General features: G+C 42.0%; 1 pseudogene; it reads right to left on the bottom strand.

Moving 5' to 3' along the window:
* Window positions 1-40: 40 nt before the first annotated feature.
* LOC142604369 (myosin-1B-like) lies at window positions 41-18804 on the bottom strand (annotated as a pseudogene).
* Between the last annotated feature and the right edge of the window lie 641 nt (window positions 18805-19445).

Below are 19445 nucleotides of genomic sequence, written 5' to 3'. Positions count from 1 at the left end.
GAGAATACATCCACCATCAGCACTGAAAGCAGGCCCCGACTCACATCAGTGATGGCCTTCTTGGCCTTCTCTTCAGCATTGCGGGCTTCCTGGATTGTCTCGTCCATTTCACCCTGAATTTGCACGATGTCTGTTTCCAGCTTCTTCTTGATCAAGATGGTGTTCTGTTCAAGAGCATCAACATCACAATTTGGGGTTTTTTTAGCTTGCAAAATCATATCAAGAACATTGCATAAATGATATTTAATATAATTTGTGCCATCAGGTCACATGGGATTCTGTTCTAAAGGAGCTGCTGTGGTAGCTGTTAGTTTCTCAGCTGTCATATGCTTCCACATTCCCAGAACATCCTCCATAATTCTTTCCTCACAGTTTCACAGCAAATAGAGAAGGAATTTAGACTTAAGAAAAAAGACATAATCTTTCCTTACCATTTTCAATCTAGCGTCAGTAAATATTTTAAATGGTGCTATAGAATACTTATAATGACATTGATAAATTATGTTAATGACAGTATTAGTGTATTCCTGTTTTGTTAATGATCAACCTACGTTTGACTTTAAAGTCTCAAATGTAGGTCTAAAAGCTGTTGAACTTGCTTAAGTTGTAGAGCAAGAACTTCACATATCTCTCTGTATTTATTACTTTTAAGGTGTCTGCACTGTAGTCTAGAGAAATTCAGATTATATCTGCAGCTGAAAAGTCACTTTTAATATTTGTTATCCATACTGTGAAAACTACAATGCATTTTACAAAATACTGTTACAGTTCAGCCAGTCTTCCATTATTTTATATGTATGGAGCAAAAGTATAAATACTAAATATATTTATACACTGACCTGGGTGTGGAGGAGCTGCACACGCTCACTTGAATCCAGAAGTTCTTGCTCAGCCACTTTCCTCAACCGCTCCATCTGCTCCAGGGCTGCCCGTAGCTCCTCAATTTCAGCCTGCAACAGGTTTGCTCTGCGATCCACCATGACCACCTGCTCCTTCAGGTCCTCCTGGGTCCGGAGAGCATCATCCAAGTGTATCTGCGTATCCTGTACCCCCATTGAAAGAAATTATAAGCATATTCAGAGCTCTTTGGCACTGAAAATATCAGCTGAAACATTTGTCTGTAGACAGCTTTTATTCAACTGACCTTGAGCACTGCCTGTGTGTTTCTCAGGTTCTTTTGTGCCTCTGCGGCCACGCGGTTGGCATGGCTCAGCTGGATCTCTATTTCATTCAGGTCTCCCTCCATCTTCTTCTTCAGCCGCAGGGCTTCATTCCTGCTCCTAATCTCAGCATCCAGGGTGCTCTGCATGGACTCCACAATTCTGAGGTGGTTTCTCTTCATCTGGTCAACCTCCTCATCTTTCTCTGCTATCTTCCTGTCAATCTCAGACTTCACCTGGTTGAGCTCAAGCTGGAGGCGCAGGATCTTCCCCTCTTCATGTTCAAGGGAAGCCTGAAAAACAGGAAAAACCCAGATAATTATATAAGTAACAATGTCAGTAACTTCACATGAACTATTCTCTTGAAGAATAACGTACAGCATGAGGTCTGAGACTGCAGGAAAGGGAAAAAAAAAAAAAAAAAAAGGATCCCCGTGTATCCATAGACTTAAATGGTGTCCCAAATCCTATGATTCCTGTGGCTGGAGTTTATTGTCAATGCATACAATTTCATAAATGGTATCTGAGGTCGCTAAACTGCGTTGTAAGTAAACAATTAAGAACAGAAGGCTGCACCTCAGCTTCCTCCAGGGAGGCCTGGATTTCAGATTTCTCCTGCTCAATCTGCTTCTTGACTTTCTCCAGCTCATGGATCGCCTTTCCTCCCTCGGCAATCTGCTCCGTCAGGTCGGAAATCTCCTCTGTGAGAACAAAGACCAAACGCTTGGTCAGGCACAGAGCAGAAGGGGAAGGGCCCTGTCGCACCAAGGTGACGGGCATCTTTGCCGACCTGCAGGCACGGACCCATGTGGAGCGGTGGGTGGTGGTGGATAGTGAGAAAGCCCTGCCAGGAGCAGAGGGCCAGGGACTTACGCTGCAAGTTCTTGTTCTCACGCTTCAGCGTTTCCAGGTGGTCCAAGGACTCCTCGTAGGCATTCTTCATCTTAAACAGCTCCGTGCTGAGAGAGCGAGACTCCTTCTGGGAGGCTTCCAGCTCAGCCTGCGTTTCCTCATACTTCTGCTTCCACTCTGCCAGGATCTGAAGAGAAATGGGCCGTGAGTATGGACGTGGCAATCAGGAGGGGATGCTCTGCCCAGGAACCCCAAGGCTGGAGCCCAGAAGACCTTGTCAAAGTTCTTCTGCTTCTTATCCAGAGCTGCGCAGGCAGCATTTGATCGCTCCACGTCAATCATCAGGTCCTCCACTTCATTCTGCAGCCTCTGCTTTGTCTTTTCCAGGGAAGCACATTTGGCATTGACGGCTTCAACGTGCTCCTCTGCATCCTGCAGCCGCTGTGCCAGCTTCTTCCTGGGAGATGTAAACACACAGCTCACATTTAGCTCAGAGGAACCAGTGTGCTTTCTACAAGAGCATGCTTAATCATTTTGCAGTCTGTAGTCACACAGAGTGAAGGGCTTCATTTATGGTGTTCTTAGCCTTTGCCTTTACTAAACCACTAAACTTCTTTAGGATAAAGATTCTCATTTTCTCTTACCCTTCCCCAAAGGAAATAGATAACTTATTCCTCAAAAGACCTTGAGGTGTGTCTTCTAATGTCACCTTTGAATTTTCAGTCCCCCCTGGCTTCTTCACATTCTATCACCACGTACTTGGCCTCCTCCAGCTCTTCCGTGCGCTGAATAGCATCTGTCTCGTATTTGGTTCTCCACTGGGCCACCTCGTTGTTGGCCTTGGACAGGGCACGCTGCAGCTCCCCCTTGGCTTCCTGCTCCTCCTCATATTGTTCCCGGAGCAAGTCACAGTCATGGCGAGCAGACTGCAAGGCGTGGGCCAGGGCGTTTTTGGCCTGGGGGAAAAATAGTAGTGTGACAATGAATGGAAATATCCTGGGAAATCTCCCATGTTGGTGGACACTGGATTATTCTGCTGTAGGAATGATGGCAAACTACTGGATGAGAAAGGAAGATCTGAGAATATGCAAAAGAATTAAGGTATAGAGTGCAGCGAAGGGGGAGGAAATCTAATATGGGAAGACTTGCACTGAATGACTAAGTAATTATTTCCTCCCCCCTACCCCGCTCTTGTTGATTCTGTGATTTCATATATATCTGAAGCTCCTCCTAGACAGGACGAATCTAATGGCTAAGACAGAATTTGGAAAGCCTTCTCACCTTTATCTCTTCCTCTAGGTGCCTCTTGAGTTCCTCAATCTGTTGGGTGAATGCCTGCTTGCCTCTGGACAGCTGAGAAATCAGAGCATCTTTTTCCTCCACCTGGCGTGAATATTCACCTGGGAAAGTTCACATGAGTAAAAGTGACTTATTTAAAAATAACTTATGTTATGACTTATTTAAAAGTGTAATCCTTGATAATTAAATGCACATAAAACCATTTTGAATTAAACAAAATTATATTTCTTTCATGGAATCCTGATCACTGATACCTATCCATATCTCTGAGTATGTCAAAGTATTTATTTTAGAGGCAAGAAATGAGATACATCATGCCCCCTTATGCAATATCTGACTAGTCTTATTAGATGTTTGCACTAAATCCAGTGGTCACTTCAAGCCCTGAGCTTACAGAATGAGTATTATGTTGCGGACATGCTCAGGTATATCACTGTCCTCTCCTGAATGTCTCCCGGGAAGCAGATGGCTGAAGTCTAGGTTATGAGATATATGAGGTCTTCTTTGAAACTCCAGTCATCGAATCATAGATCAGTCCAGGTTGGAAGGGACCTTGAAAGGTAATTCAGTCCAACCTTTCATGGGAAAGGGAGCCTACATGAGATTATCTAGCATCCTGTCCAGATGTGTCTTGAAAACCTCCAGTGTTGGGACTCTACCACAGCGCTGGGGAGGTTGTTCCAGTCCCTTAATCATGTTATTGGTCCTGCTCCAGGATGTCTGTATCTCTCTGGTACAGGGGAGGCTAGCACTGGACACAACACTCCAGGTATGGCCTCACCTGTGCTGATTAGGGGGAAGGATGACCCTCTGTTAGCCTGCTGGCAACATTTCTTCTAATGCAGCTCAGGATTCTGTTGGCCGCCTTTGTCACAAGAGCACATTTCTGGATCATGTTCAACTTAGTTTCCACCAAGACCCCCAGGTCTTTTTGACCTTTTTTTTAAAGCCACAGGTCATATACTGTGGTCTCTTAAAAAACACAAATGTCTTACCAGATTCTGTTTGTAGCCGAGCTCTCTGGGCACTGATGTCATTAATTGTGCGCTGCTGTTCCTCCTCCTTTGTCTTAATCTCACTGAGCTGATCTTCTAGGGAGTGACACATCTTCTCCAAATTTGCCTATTTCCATGAAGAATAGAATGAAAGATGATTGGTAGTTCAACACATAATTACTGAGAATCTGAAGTCTTACGAAGGGCAAAAAAAGAGACCAATGATTTAGAAGTAAAGTCAAAATGTCTCACTTAACTGATATATCTTTCTATGACATTTGCATCCCTAATTTGAACATTTTTATAATTTATTAATGTACACTCCACTTTTTCAATAGATAAAAAAGATGATGGGACACTGTAATATGACAAATTATTTTAAATTTATGTTTGGCTCTTAGTGATTATGTCGTTGTAGTATTTAAGGGAGGAAAAGAAAAATAGGAATAAAAAGGAAAGGGTAGGAGTAATTTCTATTTTAGAACAAACTGAAAACTTGATAAGGCCAGTTCTTTCATTTCACCATCATAATATTCTGAACCAAGCAATGAGACCCTATAGTTCCTTAGCTCAGGTGCTTCAGGTAAATTTTTTTAGCTTTCACCCAAAGGACACAATATATTATTATACTAATACGTAAATATATAAAATCAAATTCAAGTTGTAAAGTGCAACTATTTATTTTAAAATATGACTAACTTAAATTTCTACTTTAAAATATAAATACTTGATTATGTTTGAACTACTACTACAAAGAAGGATTTCAGTACCTTAGCTTTGGAGACAGACTCCATGTTACTGGCCAAGTCGTCAATCTCCATCTTCAGCTCACTCTTCTCCTTCTCCAGCTTCTGCTTCACTCGTTGCAGGTTGTCGATCTGCTCCCCAAGCTCAGCTGTGCTGTCCGCGTGCTTCTTCCGCAGGGCGGCAGCCGTGGCTTCGTGCTGCAGCGTGGCCTCTTCGAGGTCGCGACGCATCTTCTGAAATTCCGCCTCACGCTTCTTGTTCATCTCGATCTGAGCTGCGGTGGCTCCTCCTGCTTCTTCCAGGCGCTCGCTGATCTCCTCTAGCTCCCTGGAGAGGTCAGCCCGATGCTTCTCTGCTTTTGCCCGAGACGTTCGCTCAGCCTCAATTTCCTCCTCCAGTTCCTCAATACGAGCCTGGGGAACATTAGGGACCCTTCACACCCATGCCCTCCTCCTGCCTCACCTGAGACTGGGGGAAAGAGGACAAGGGACAGAGACTTGCCTGCAGCTCCTTGATCTTCTTCTGTGATTGCATGCCCAGGGCTTGCTCATCCTCGATTTTGCTCTGGATCTGGCTGATTTCAAAGTCTTTCCTTTGGGCAAAGCAAACCGTGTTAGAGCTCAGGGGGAAAAGACAAGTGCACCAGCCCAACACCCGGGTGCCCCGCAGCCACACTTACTTCTTCAGTTTCTCATCCAGCTGCTGCTTATCGTTTTCCAAATCCATTATGCTGTCGTGGGCCATCTTCAGGTCTCCTTCGAGTTTCCTCTTAGCTCTCTCGAGGTCCATGCGCAGTTTCTTCTCCTGCTCCAGGGACCCTTCCAGCTAAAAAGAGCAAGACCATCAGTGCTCTGCCAGCCAGGTCTAACTCCATACCTGTCCTCCTCTTGCTGTATGCCTGTGTGCTTACATCGTCCACTTGCTGCTCCAGCTTGGTTTTAGCTTTGGTCAGCGTATTGACTTTGTCCTCTTCTGCCTGCAGGTCATCCAGTGTCTGCTGATGGGCCTCTTGGAGAGCCTTCTTCTCTTTTGTCAGCTTCACAATGGTCTCGTCCAGGGCTGCCATCTCCTCTGTGAGGTTTTTCACCTTTGAGAAGAAGGGAGCACGTGTAAATAAGGGAAGTAGATACAGAAGTCGTGTAAGATCACAGTGCTCTTTTCTGGAGTGAGAGTGACAGGTTCTGCCTTGTACCTTGTTTTCGGTGGCATGTTTTTCCTTCTCCACCTTGGCTAGTGTTAACTCGAGGTCATCAATGTCTTTCTTCAGCTCTGAACATTCATCCTCCAGTTTTCTCTTCTTGGCTGTCAGCTCAGCATTCATCTCTTCTTCATCTTCTGCTCTCTCTGTCAGCTCCTTAATTTTGGCTTCCAGCTGGATTTTGGTTTTGATGAGCTGATCACACCTTTCTCAGCATTAGCTAAAGCATCAGCTTCCTGTTAGAGAAACATAGCTTTGTTTGTTAATTTCAATTTTTTAGCAAAAGCTGAATAGAAAATGTTTTTCCTGTAAAAAAAAAGATGGAATTATTATTTTTTATTATTGTGTGGGATATGATTTTTGCACAGCATCTTTTAAATCAGAGTAGGTTTTTATTCTATTTAATTTTTTTTAGTCTCATCAAATATGTCTTTTGCTGCATTTATAGAAAAGATTAAACATCAAAAAGTATTTTTTTACTAAAGATTTTGATTACTTTCCCTAAATGTTAATAACTGAATGTAATTGTGCAAAGATCTTCTTGTTTTATCCCTGTAAAACCTTTTCTTGGCAAGAAAAAGAATTCAGTTAGAATTCTTAGTTGAGTTAGAATGAGTTAGAATTCATCGTCTTTCTTCCAGAAAAATTAGTACAAATTCTAGCTGCAATTCGTGGTTTCCATTTGAAACTAATTTTATTTTGAAGCTATGAAGCAGACACTTAAAAACACAAGAGCTTTGTGTAAGTGTTGCTGAATCTTTTGATCTTCCAAAGGGCATTGGACACCCACATATGGCTGACGGGATGTAGACGGTGTTTTTGTCTTCCTGGAATAGTAGCTGCAGGAGTACTCACGAGATACCATGTATCATAAACAATGACATAAGGCTCTTTTATTTGGGCAACAGTTTGAAACCAGAGTAGGTAGTCAACTGAATTTTCTCCAGACTCTGTTAACTGTGTATACTAAACATCCAGTGACTACAGCTGGACCTTCTAGTTTGAGCCAGCATGGAGAAACATATCTGTAGGCATGGAGACTGAAAAAGTAATTCCCAATGTAGAACCTCATATTATCAGTGGTCTGAATTTTACCTTTAGTGATCAGATTAAAATATTTTCTAAGGCAATTTAGACTGCAGTATGAGAGTTCCATACTATGACACAGGATTTATAACTTACTTATTTTCCCCTGGAAGAAATATACTAATAATACTCACAGCCTGCACTTGGAGCTGCAGGTCATTCTTCTCCTGCACCAGTTTCACCATTTTCTCCTCCAGCTCCTTCCTCTTTGCCTCAGACTTTGCAAGCTCTTCCTTGGTTTTCTCAAACTCCTCCTTCATGTTGGCCATCTCCTTCTCAGATTCTGCACTCTTCAGCAAGGGCTTGATCTTGAAGAACAGCTTCATCCAGGGCCAGTGCTTGACATTCATGAATGCACGAACGTTGTACTGGATGCAGAAGATGGACTCCCTGAGGCATAATTAATTAAAATGTACATTGAATATTTTCCGTATGACAAGCGCCAACACTTTCCCCCAAGTATTTAACTGAAGATGAGGAATGTCTACCTCCTCTCCACCATTCTCTGGTACTCCACTCTCATCAGGAAGCCCCTGCACCTGGCCTGTGTGCGGGTGATGAGCTGTGCCAGCTTCTCATCCCTCATCTCCTCCAGGAGTCCCAGCAGCCCAGCTTTGAAGAACACCTTGAGAAAGCCAACATGGCCACACATCACTGTCAGGTAGAGCAAAGCACAGACATGCAGTGAGTGAGTCAAGCAGCATTTGTACCTTGGTGTGGCCAAATTTGTACTGGGTGTGGTCCACATCGATTGACCCTAGGAGCTTCTCAGAAGCCTTCTTGCTATCAATGAACTGTCCCTCTGGGATAGCGCTGGCATTAAGCACCTTGTATCTGTGGGATGAGAGGAAATATGAAGGAAGGCAATCTCAAGTCATAAGGTTATCCTGTTTATTGGAATTAGCAGCAGTCTTTGCAGTAGAATGAGGCTGAGGAAGTTGTAATTCCATCCCTTGTTTTAGAGGTACAGTTATAATGAAGTCCTAATCTGATAACAAAATTAAGGAAACTTTTACTGCCTTGGGTGATCCGTCATAGATGAAGAGAGGACACTTGTCTCCAGCCATTGCAGTCCAATACCTTGTTCACTTAAACCATAGAAAATTGCTGGAGAGGAACATTGTCGCTATGTGCATAGGACGAAAGCATCTTTCCCTGAAACTTGCAGCTGATACAATGGGCACAGCAGTCTATCCGAGTTTGTAATTTTTGTCTGAGAATGTGTTGTACCACATCCCAATCTGCATTTTTCAGTCTTGTAATCACTGGCTGGTTTAGCTCTATTGTGCTTCCATATTTAGAGATACTTGCCAGTCATGTGATGAAAAGCAATTAGTGAGGACACCTCACTTACCTCTTTCTTTCTCAACAATTTGTCTTTTGCTAGCCATACATGTTGTCTTTGGTTATACATTCGTGCATTTTCACCTTCTTTCAGTTAAAATCAGATAGGGTTGGCATTAAAAGATCACCAGAAATGTTAAAATAGTTAAGATGTACAACTTATGCAGTAAAGAGAGAATGGAGAGCAGAAAGGAGACTGACCTCTATTTGAAGTCTGCATAGAGGATTCTGCTGGGGAATCCTTTCCTGCAAATTCTGATGCCTTCCAGCACGCCGTTACAGTGCAGCTGGTGTAGCACCAGTTCATGCTCCATGGCACCTAAGGAAATAAGACAATTATTTGGTATTTCTAGAGAAAGCATAGATAATAATGGCTGCATCACACTATGATTTCTCTCTTCTTGAGGTTCTTACCAGGTGTTTTTGTTTCATAGGGGATGATACAGCGCACAAAATGGGGGTGAGTGCTCCCTAGATTGGTCATCAGCTTGTTTAGGTTCTGCTGTGAGTTCATGAGCAAAGATTTTTCATTAACGAATGATACTTCTGTAGTTATACTGTCGGATGTGAGAAAAGTTCTGGAAAGCAGTAGTGGATCTATTACTCCCACCTATAGCTGTTCTAATTTGAGTATTCTTTTGCCTTTCAGTCTTGAGCATGAGAGAAAGTCACAAAGCTATGTAATGTGTTTTCATGAGACTGAGGGATACATCCACTCATCAGGACAGCCAGGGAGAATGGTGACCAGAAGTTTATGGCAAAAGGCATAATTTTGAGTGAAAGATGATTCTTTGTAATCATAAGATTCTCATTCTGAACTGACTATTGAACAGAAACGAAACCAAAAATAGGACAAAAGGGAAGAGGGGCAATGACCAAGTTTTCAGAGAAGGCTGGGAAAGGGAAGCTTAATGGAATTAGGTGCCACTTGTAAAGATGTATTTGACAAAGCTTGAGCAGGGGAAGACCAGAAAGACTCCCTGTTCAGTGAGAAGAAGAGAGAAGAGAAAAGGCATGAGTGGCAGGTCATAGAGCACTCCTTTCTAGAAGTGTTTTTAAAAGAAAACTCATGAACTATCTCTGATTTTAGCAATCACTTTTACTAGCTGGGTCCTAACAGTTCTCAGTTTAGCCCTGGTTTGGAGCAGGGGCAAAGCTTCTCTGACAAATACCTCTTCCACAGTGTGAAATACTGTTCAGGATGCCAGATAGTAGCTAGATGGCACAGGTGCTGAAACAACAGTGTTTCCACCTGCCTTAAGCTCTGTCCATCGGTGGAAAGGTAACTGCACTTGGCATTTCCCTATTGCCTTGTCTTCATATGTATAATCATGTGCAAACAATTATGTGTTATGCATTGTGTTATGTATTATCATGTGCAAATGCACATACATTTGTATGTGCTGATCCAGACTTGAGATTCCCTGAAGCAGGTAGCCAGATCCACCATTGTCCTTCCAAGGCAGAGGGAGAGGGGCAAGAGCTTGAACATACCAACCAGTGTACTCATGAATAAATGAAGCTGTAGCCTGACCTAAGTACTTTTTCCAGCATTTAAAGATAGGCTACATCAAGACATATCTTCCTCAGCTGGCCTCAGCTGACTTGCAGTCAGCTCTTTTATGAATAACTAAAGAGATGTTCATGGTGCAGAAAAATGTTAACAGATGCAGTAAAATGGCCTTGTTGGAGTTAGTGTGAGGTTTCACAATCTTCAACTGAAAAAAAAAAAAGGGAAAAAAGTAGAGAGAATGACTTCTGCACTCACCCTGAAAAGAGCTGATACAGTCTGGAAAGAAGAACCATTCTCTTGCCTCCTTTCTTGCCACCACCACCACTCTCTGAAGAACACCAAAAAAATGATGGTTTTACTTTGATTTGTAGAACTTTTGTCTGTGAGACTGCAAGAAGCTTGTTCATATGTAACAGTCATGCTAAGAAAGGAACCTTGGATGCAGTGGGAAACAGAGTCAACACTCAGTCTAAAGGCAGGACCAAAGATGTGTGATGATCCAAGGGATTATCATGGCTGAGTGGAAGACCTGAAATACATTTAATCTTTTCCTTTATTAATAAATTCATGCCATGAGAGACTCTGCACAACATGCAGTTTCTTTCGAACACTCTAGTTGATATTCATGGCTCTGGTGGAGTCATTAAATAAAAATGAAAATGTGAATTTCAGAGAACTGACCTGCCTTTCCTCCAGCAGAGGCAAAGAGTAAGGGCAGTGTCTTCATGGACGATTTTTGGTACAGCCCAACAACCATTTCATTAAGGGGGTCCTTGTTCTTGTCAAGCCAGCCAGTGATGTTGTAGTCCACCGTGCCAGCATAGTGCACCAAGGAGAAGTGTGCCTCAGCCTTGCCTTTGGCAGGCTTGGGCTTCTGGAAGTTGTTGGACTTGCCCAGATGCTGGTCATAGAGCTTGTTCTTGAAAGAGGTGTCAGTTGCCTTGGGGAACATGCACTCCTCTTCCAGGATGGAGAAGATGCCCATGGGCTGGAAGAAATAGCAACGTGTGAAGAAAGCAAGCATGGAAGCAAGAAGCAGAGAGAATGTATATGAGAGAGGGAAATGGAAGATAAAAATTATACAAAAAGCTCTCCTTAGAAAGTGTAATCTTATATTTTTCCATAAGGGAAAGGAGGAGGAAGAGGTGAAAAGGCAGAAATAATCACAGATAAAGAAATAGCTTCCTGAGTGGGACAATGTCAACACTCTGAGGGATTGTTCTTCTGCTCAGAAGAGCAAATTGTCAAATAATCTAAACTTATGTATTTATAATATCACATTTACCCTTTCAATCTACATTTATAAATATATAAAAAACTTAATGCATTTCTGAAAATATTAGACATTGTGAATTACACAAATACCTTCTCAATGAGGTCAATGCAGGCAGTCAGGTCCATCCCAAAGTCAATGAACTCCCATTCAATTCCCTCCTTCTTGTACTCCTCCGGCTCCAGCACAAGCATGCAGTGGTTGAAGAACTGTTGCAGTTTCTCATTGTTGAAGTTGATGCACAGCTGCTCCAGGCTGTTGAACTGCAGAATTACAAATAGAGATTACTATTAATGTAAATTTATAAAGCTAGAGACAAAGAACAGTGCTGGCTTTTTGTAGCAAATTACAGGATGATCTGTGAGTGTTCCTTCTTTCCTCAGCAAGAATTTGGAACTTCTGTCGGTGTGTCTCTTTTGTCAAGCTAAACTTTATCCATATGTTTATGATCCCTAGAAGCCTAGGCCACTTTAATATTTCAGACTTATCAGGTTTTATATCTATTAGACTGGGCTAATTCAGTTACAGGAGCATCCACAGTGCAACAGTTTATCCAACAAGTCCAAATGCTTATTTCAAAGCATGTCCCAAGCCTTCTAAGCACAAATTGTGTCTATGGAACTTGTGTCTCTGTGTTAGGTACCAAATGCCATGTTAGTCTACTGTTTGCAATCTCAGTAAAAAAACTGCATTTATGGATTTCCATTGGCATATCTGCAATAAAAAATTCATCATCTTAAGTACATTGGCAGACAATAGAGTTACTTCTAAAAACATGATAATAAAACATTGTTCTTATGTCAAAGATCTCAAAGCCAGCAATGTCAAGGACACCAATGAAATACTGTCTTGGTTGCCTGGTATCCAGCTGTTGGTTGATGCAAATAACCATCCACAAGAACATCTTCTCAAACACAGCCTTTACCAAGGAACCTACTGAATTCTATACCTAAAATAAAAACCAGGAGGCTTGTAGTTATCATGCCATGCAAAAGAGGAAGTCCAGAGGATTTATCAACAAAATAGGGACTTTGTTACCTGCTGCACAGTCTGACCCTTGGTCACATACTTGTTCCCAACCTTGACTCAGGGGTAGCAGAGGGCCTTGAGCAGGTCTGCTGAGTTCAGACCCATCAGGTAGGCAGCCTTGTCAGCAACTAAAGACCAAAAAAATCAGTTGTTAAGGTACCAGCAGGCATTAGTATTCCTTTAAAACAAGTATTAAAAGGCATTTCTGGTAAAGCTAAAAAAATGAGTTAACATGAAAAATAATGTATTTGTAGTTCATCATAAGCAAGATTCCCCAGTAATTATGGACCATTTATGTATGCTTTTTTTTTTCTTCACCTATTCTGAGTTTATTTTGAATTTTAAATGAAAAAATAGTTTAGAGACATTTAGGTAGGCAGAATTCTCAATAATAAATGCTGAAAAAGGAAAGATAAGCCTGGGAAGATGATCAGGTTGCCGGCAATCTCAGATCCTCTCAGAAGCCAATACAGTGCAATTTACTTTAGTGACTTCTGGTCAGTAACTTTAAAGACATAATACTCAAAAGAGCACAATGCCTAGGTGTCAATTATGTCTTTACAAATCTACAGCTAAACATATAAGATTTTTGGAAATGCATCCTCAAACAAAAAGTGTGGCATTTTACCTTCTGCTATATCTCCTTTACTACTTAATTCAAACTCTGACAGCAGACACAGTACGTAAAATGATTTGTTCAAGAATGCTTACATAATTCATACCAAACCATGATAAAAAAACACAGCAGGTTGCTCTATGAATATTGGACATCATCTAACAGTCTAAAATTGTGCCAAGAGATACATAGGCTAGAAACTGGGGAAAAATTTCCAATGAGCTAGGATAATGAACTAATGGAACAGATTGCATGTTTCCCTCAATGTTTTCAAAAGCAGATAAAGAAAGAAAGATTGCACAGTAAATGGAGTCCACAGGAGGCAGAGAAGATGGACTGCCAGAGTCCTCTCCCAGCTTTATGAGCAAATGAAACAAGCAAAATAAAAGATGACTTTGCCACACTGAGAAATTTGTTGAAAGGTTCAGAATAGTCCGCAGAAGAGGATAACACTGTGCAGCAGAACTGATTTCAATGGAATCAGTGCTCCAAATGTTTCCAATGTTTGGTGAGCAAAATACCATCACTTAAATAAAGTTACAGCTATATATACTCTGTCATCACTTTCAATTTTGCTGTCTGTCTTTTCTCAAAGTGAAGATGATAGCGAGCACCAGTACTATTTAGAGTCCTTTACTGTGATAAGGCCAAACCTCACTATAGAATATATATGTAGAGATGCTATTTTTGAGCTGCTTCTATTGTACATATTATTTACAACTAAGTATTTAATGTATATGTATCAGTGGAAAGAGTAAGATACAAAAAAAGAACAACTGATGTTTTATTTCTCTTTCGTAGAGTTATTTTTTAATAATTATTAGTCTAATTCTTTTATACTTTTCTATAACTCTTTCCTTTGGTTATATTCATTCAAGGATGTCAGCTATTATTTGTCACCTATTCTACTATTACTATTCATCATTATCAGACTCATTGCTATTGTATTCCTTTCAGTCATTTTCATTTATGTATTAACTTCCCTAAAAAAAAAGATATAGACCACACACACTAAAAACCAACTCAAGAAAAAAATCCCTTAAAACCTGCAAATAACTCTGGTTTCATGGACATACGCCCATGAATTTTTAAAGGAATGCACATTTGAACAATTCTAGGCAAGCAAATGCTATAGACATATCTTAGATGTCTATTTTTCAAACAGAAGTCCTGGAGACATGCAGAGACTCTACAGAAAATGTAGAGCATATGAGCCACAGCTGCAGTATTAACTGATGTTCCTTTTTAACCCCCTGTGTAAAATGAAGTAACACAATGCCCTCAGTTCAGGCATTGTGAGTTGTCTCCAGAATACAGGCTTTGGGGCAGAGCAGCTTCCAGATTCTGGCTTCTTGTCACCTGGAAACACCACCACTGGGAGGTGACTAGAGCTGATGGTAGGTGATAGTAGCTACCTGGGTAGATAAAACTGAAGTCAGTGAGCAGAGTGGCTCCTGATTCTGTGCCACGTCTGGGAAGCTGCCATTCAGTCTAGCAGCAAAGCTTGCTTTTCTGCTACCTGACTCCTACTGTGTCAGCCAATGGAAGCACGCTTTAGGATTCACTGGACCTTATACTATTATTTTGCATAGTTCAAAATAATCTGCATCTTCCGTTGAGTTGTGTTCATCCAGCAAAGTCCTCTGGTAAGGACACACTTATATCTGGGGAAATGCGCAGGCTGAGTCAATGATTCTGATCCTGAATTACTGCCTGTGCTAGCGAGTGTTCCGGTATATACTGTGCTCTGGTTTATATCGTGCTGGTACCTTCTGTGCCGTCTGGCTCTGCCTGCTCCTCACGCTGCTTCTGCTTAAACTTCAGGTTGCCATAGTGCATGACAGCTCCCGTCAGCTTGTAAATGGCTGTCTTCTCATCAGGAGTGAAGCCCAGGATGTCAATGGCACTCTAACAGAAGAATCGTTAGAGTAAGTACCATGCCTGCTGAAGGTCAGAGCCCGCCTAAGAAAACTTCTGTGCGTTACTTACGTCCGTGGCCATCAGCTCTTCCTGGTCGTTAATGCTGGGAACTGTGATCTCACCTTGACTCACATACTGATAGTCATACGGATTGGTGGTGATCAGCAACATCTCTGAAAAGAAGGGCAAAACACATACAGATCAAATGTCATTGGCATGTAAAGGAATTAAATGTTGTTTTGTGACCTTTGTCTGGAGAAGTTCGTGATCCTGCCTACCAATTAGCTCCGGCTTCTTGTTGGACATGATCTGATAAAATATGTGGTAGCTTCTTTCTGCCTTGAGCTGGAAAGTGACTCTGGACTTCTCCAGCAGATCTGTCAAGGAAGGTAGGACAGAGTTAGCACAAAAATTCAGGAAGGCTGGAAGGAAAGGGATCAGGCCAGGAGGGTCGCTTACATGTTTCAATGTCAGCAGAAGCCAGTTTGCCTGTGGCACCAAAATGGATTCTGATGAATTTACCCTGAAAGGAGCAGGAAAGTCAGTTGAGATCTTTTTTATCAATCCTGACTGCAAGAATATTCGAGTCTGTGTACTGGTACAAAAAAAGTGATTTTGTCCCAGGCAACAACTTACAAAGCGTGAGGAGTTGTCGTTCCTCACCGTCTTGGCGTTTCCAAAAGCCTCCAGCAGTGGGTTGGCGCTGATGATTTGATCCTCAAGCGTCCCCTGAAATAGAAATCTTATTGTCATGATATAGCTCATAAATAAATTTGATAGTTGCAGAGTCCTACCCCTAGGACCGCACCTGCATTTTGCCCGATGTCTGTTGCTCCTCCTTCTTCTTCTCCCCACTTGCTGCAATTGTTGCAAAGTACTGGATGACACGCTTTGTGTTCACAGTCTTCCCTGCACCAGATTCTCCGCTGTCAAACCAAAGAGAGAAGCAGAGAGCGTGTGGTCAGGCAGGAGGTCCCCTGGCACCGGGCAGCCATGCAGGGACCCGAGCAGGGGTGTACATACGTGATCAGGATCGACTGGTTCTCACGGTCTGTGAAAGGGGCAGAAAGAAATAGGCTTTGCAAATGAAATTCACAAAAAGATTGAAAATTAATACAGTAAATGTAAGGTATGACAAGGAAAAAATTCTGCATTTTTTTCCTTTTTTTACTTCTAAATTATTTTTTTAAAATTTCAATTAATTGTTAAGTAATTTGCACCACATTCTTACCTCTAAACATATGCACAACACTCTCACCTCTAAATTAGAGAGATAGTGATTTTATGGGTGGACTGTTAGATGGATAAGGAATTAGCTGGATTGTGCATCCAAAGAGTTACAGTCAGAGGTTCAACATCCGAACCGTTAACAAGTGGTGTTCCTCAAGGTTTTACACTGGCACAGTTCCATTAATGACATACATAGTGGGATTGAGTACACGCACCCTCAGGAATGACACCACGCACCTTTGCAGATGACAAGAAGCTGAGTGGTGCAGTTGGTACACCAGTGAGAAGGAATGCCATCTAGAGGGACCTCGACAAGCTTGAGGAGTGGGCCCATGTGAATATCAGGTAGTTCAACAAGGCCAAGTGCAAAGTCCTGCAACTGGGTTGGGGCAATCCCCAATATCAGTCCAGACTGAGGGATGACTGGCTTGAAAGCAGCCCTGCAGAGAAGGACTTGGGGGTGCTGCTGGATGTAAAATTGGATATGAGCTGGTAATGTGCACTTGCAGCCCATAAAGCCAATCAGATCCTGGGCTGCATGAAAAGGCAGCACAAGGCAGGTGATTCTGCCCCTCTACTCCATTCTTGTGAGACCCCATCTGGAATAGCCCTTCCAGCTCTAGGGTCTCCAGTGTAAGAGAGACATGGACCTGCTAGGGCTGGTCCAGAGGAGGGTCATGAAAATGGTATGTGGTCAGGAACACCTCTCCTATGAAGAAAGGCTGAGAGAGTTGAGTTCAGCCAGGACAAGAGAAGGGTCTTGGGACACATTATTGTGGCATTTCAATATTTAAAGGGGGCTTATGAGAAAGACAGAGAGAGACTCTTAACCAGGGTCTGTAGTGACAGGACAAGGGACAACAGTTTTAAATTGAAAGAGGGTAGATTTAGACTGGATATAAAGAAGAAAAGTTTTATGATGAGGATGAAGAGCCACTGGAACAGGTTGCCCAGAGAAGTTTTGAATGCCCCATCATTGGAAATGCTCCAGGTCAGCTTGGACAGAGCTTTGAGCAAACTAATCTAGTGGAAGATGTCCATCCCAATGCCAGAGGAAAGGACTACATGATTTTTAAAGGTCCCTTCCAGCCCAAATTGTTCTATGATTCTATGTTTCTATAATGCTTCTCTATGAACATTGAAAACCCTTGAAGGGCTGTATGTTTCTTCCCTACTGCACTCTGTGGTCTTTTGTCTCCTGCATACAAACAAAAGTGTTTCTGTTTTGGTTTTGGGGTTGGGTTTTTGTTTTGGTTTGATTTGTTTTGGTTTGATTTTTTTTAAAATTTTCTGCTGCAGAGATGGTATTTAGAGCAGTAGAGAAAGGGAGAGTAAGGACTCATGACAAAGGAATCCTGAGCACGGGTAATAGTTCTGAACTCAATAGCACAGAGAAAGAAAGGAATGGAAAGGTAGAAGCAAAACTGGCAGTAAAATATAATTATTTTTCATTTTTTTCATGTCATGATTTTATCAAGACCAATCTGAACATTTGTGGTATTGATGTTTCTTGTAACCCTTGAATTAACTTCACATCGTTGGACATAATTTTCACATCACATACGGATCTTATACCCTATTCACTTTCACTATTTCATTACAGACATAATTATATTCCTTACTCCACCTAGTCCATTTGGCTTATCATTCTTCCTGACACACTATCTGTATCTAATACTCTTCCTTTTTAGAAATACTGACATGGAAAAATACTGCTTAAATTATCAGTGTTTAATGCTATGACTGACATAAAACTCCAATTATGTGTGAAGAAAAAAATCAGCATTTTTAATAGGGAAACTCTGTGATTACTTTTAAAATGTATTTTTGATGGAATCACTCTGAGAGCCACTCACCAGTCAGCATGAACTGATAGGCGTTGTCAGAGATGGAGAAGATGTGTGGAGGGGCCTCCTGGCGCTTCTTGCCTCGGTAGGCCAACACCACCTCCGGGTTGTACACCGGCAGCCACTTGTAGGGGTTGACAGTGACGCAGAAGAGACCCGAGTAGGTCTGCGAGGAAGGGAGACAGCACATTGGCTTCCACTTAGCCTGGCAGAGCAGTTCCTCCTAGCTACCCAAAGGAAGACTGCTGCTGGTACTTACGTAGATCATCCAGGCTGCGTAATGCTCTTTGAGGTTGTACAGCACAGCGGGTTCGTGGAGGTGGGTCATCATGGCCATGTCCTCGATTTTATCGTACTTGGGACGGTTCATAGAGAAGATTTGATCTTCCCTCATGGTCACGGTCTGTCAGAGGAAAGAAAGGTACATGTATGTCAGCTAAGATCTCAGAGTGGGAATTTAATGCTGCTCGCCAATCTTGCATTTTACCCACCTCTCCAGCTTCAGTCTTGATGATGACCTTCCCTGATTCCCTGCTCTGAATTGTGCTTTTCACAAAGGATTCCTTTGCATGTACCACAAAGACGGATGTCTTGGCATCGAATGGCTTGTTCTGGGCCTCGATTCTCTCCTTTTCTGACTTTCGGAGGTAGGGAGCTGCCTCCCCAAAGACGGCCATCTCAGAGTCTGATGACATGGCTGCACTTTATTGAGTGCAGCATGGTACAGGGCTGAAATGGAGAGACATACCACAGTGCTGAGTGAAGGAAGAAATGCCTTTGTACCACACACCTGACTGTTCTGCTCTGCCTATTCTTATGGTCTCCCTCTCTGTCTCATCTGCTTTTCACCCTAGATATCCTTTAATTTATTCAGATCCTAAATGCAATAGGTGTCTTTGATTTAGATTATTTTAACTTTCTCTCCCTTATTCCAGTTTACATGTTCAGTTCTTTAGATCTAGTAGTGTTTCAATAAACCATACAGAAAAATGGGATTGATTGGCACAGTATAAGAATTTTTTAAACAAAGTAGCAGAGATACCAAGGGAAGCCATCTTACTGAAATTATGAAAGCCTACTTGTATCCATTCTCTCTTTCACATTTTAGACCATGTAAGTTGTATCAACTATAGAGATGGAGCAACATAAGAAAAAAGGTGTGGAGAAAGCAGAAGCACAGGTGTGAATTCTCTATGCAAAGCTTTTTCCTCACTTAAAAATCAGAGTTCTCCAGTTGTTCTGCCTTTTCCAGTTCAAGCTGATCCTTTAATACTAACTTGTACCAAAAGTGGAAAACTTCTTAATAAAAAATACTCAGAGGGATTTGACAAAATAT

The sequence above is a fragment of the Balearica regulorum genome, chromosome 18 (genome assembly GCF_011004875.1).
Source record: "Balearica regulorum gibbericeps isolate bBalReg1 chromosome 18, bBalReg1.pri, whole genome shotgun sequence".
Lineage (NCBI taxonomy): Eukaryota > Metazoa > Chordata > Aves > Gruiformes > Gruidae > Balearica > Balearica regulorum.
Note: the sequence above shows the minus strand (reverse complement) of the source record. Positions and strands in the feature narration are given on the sequence as shown.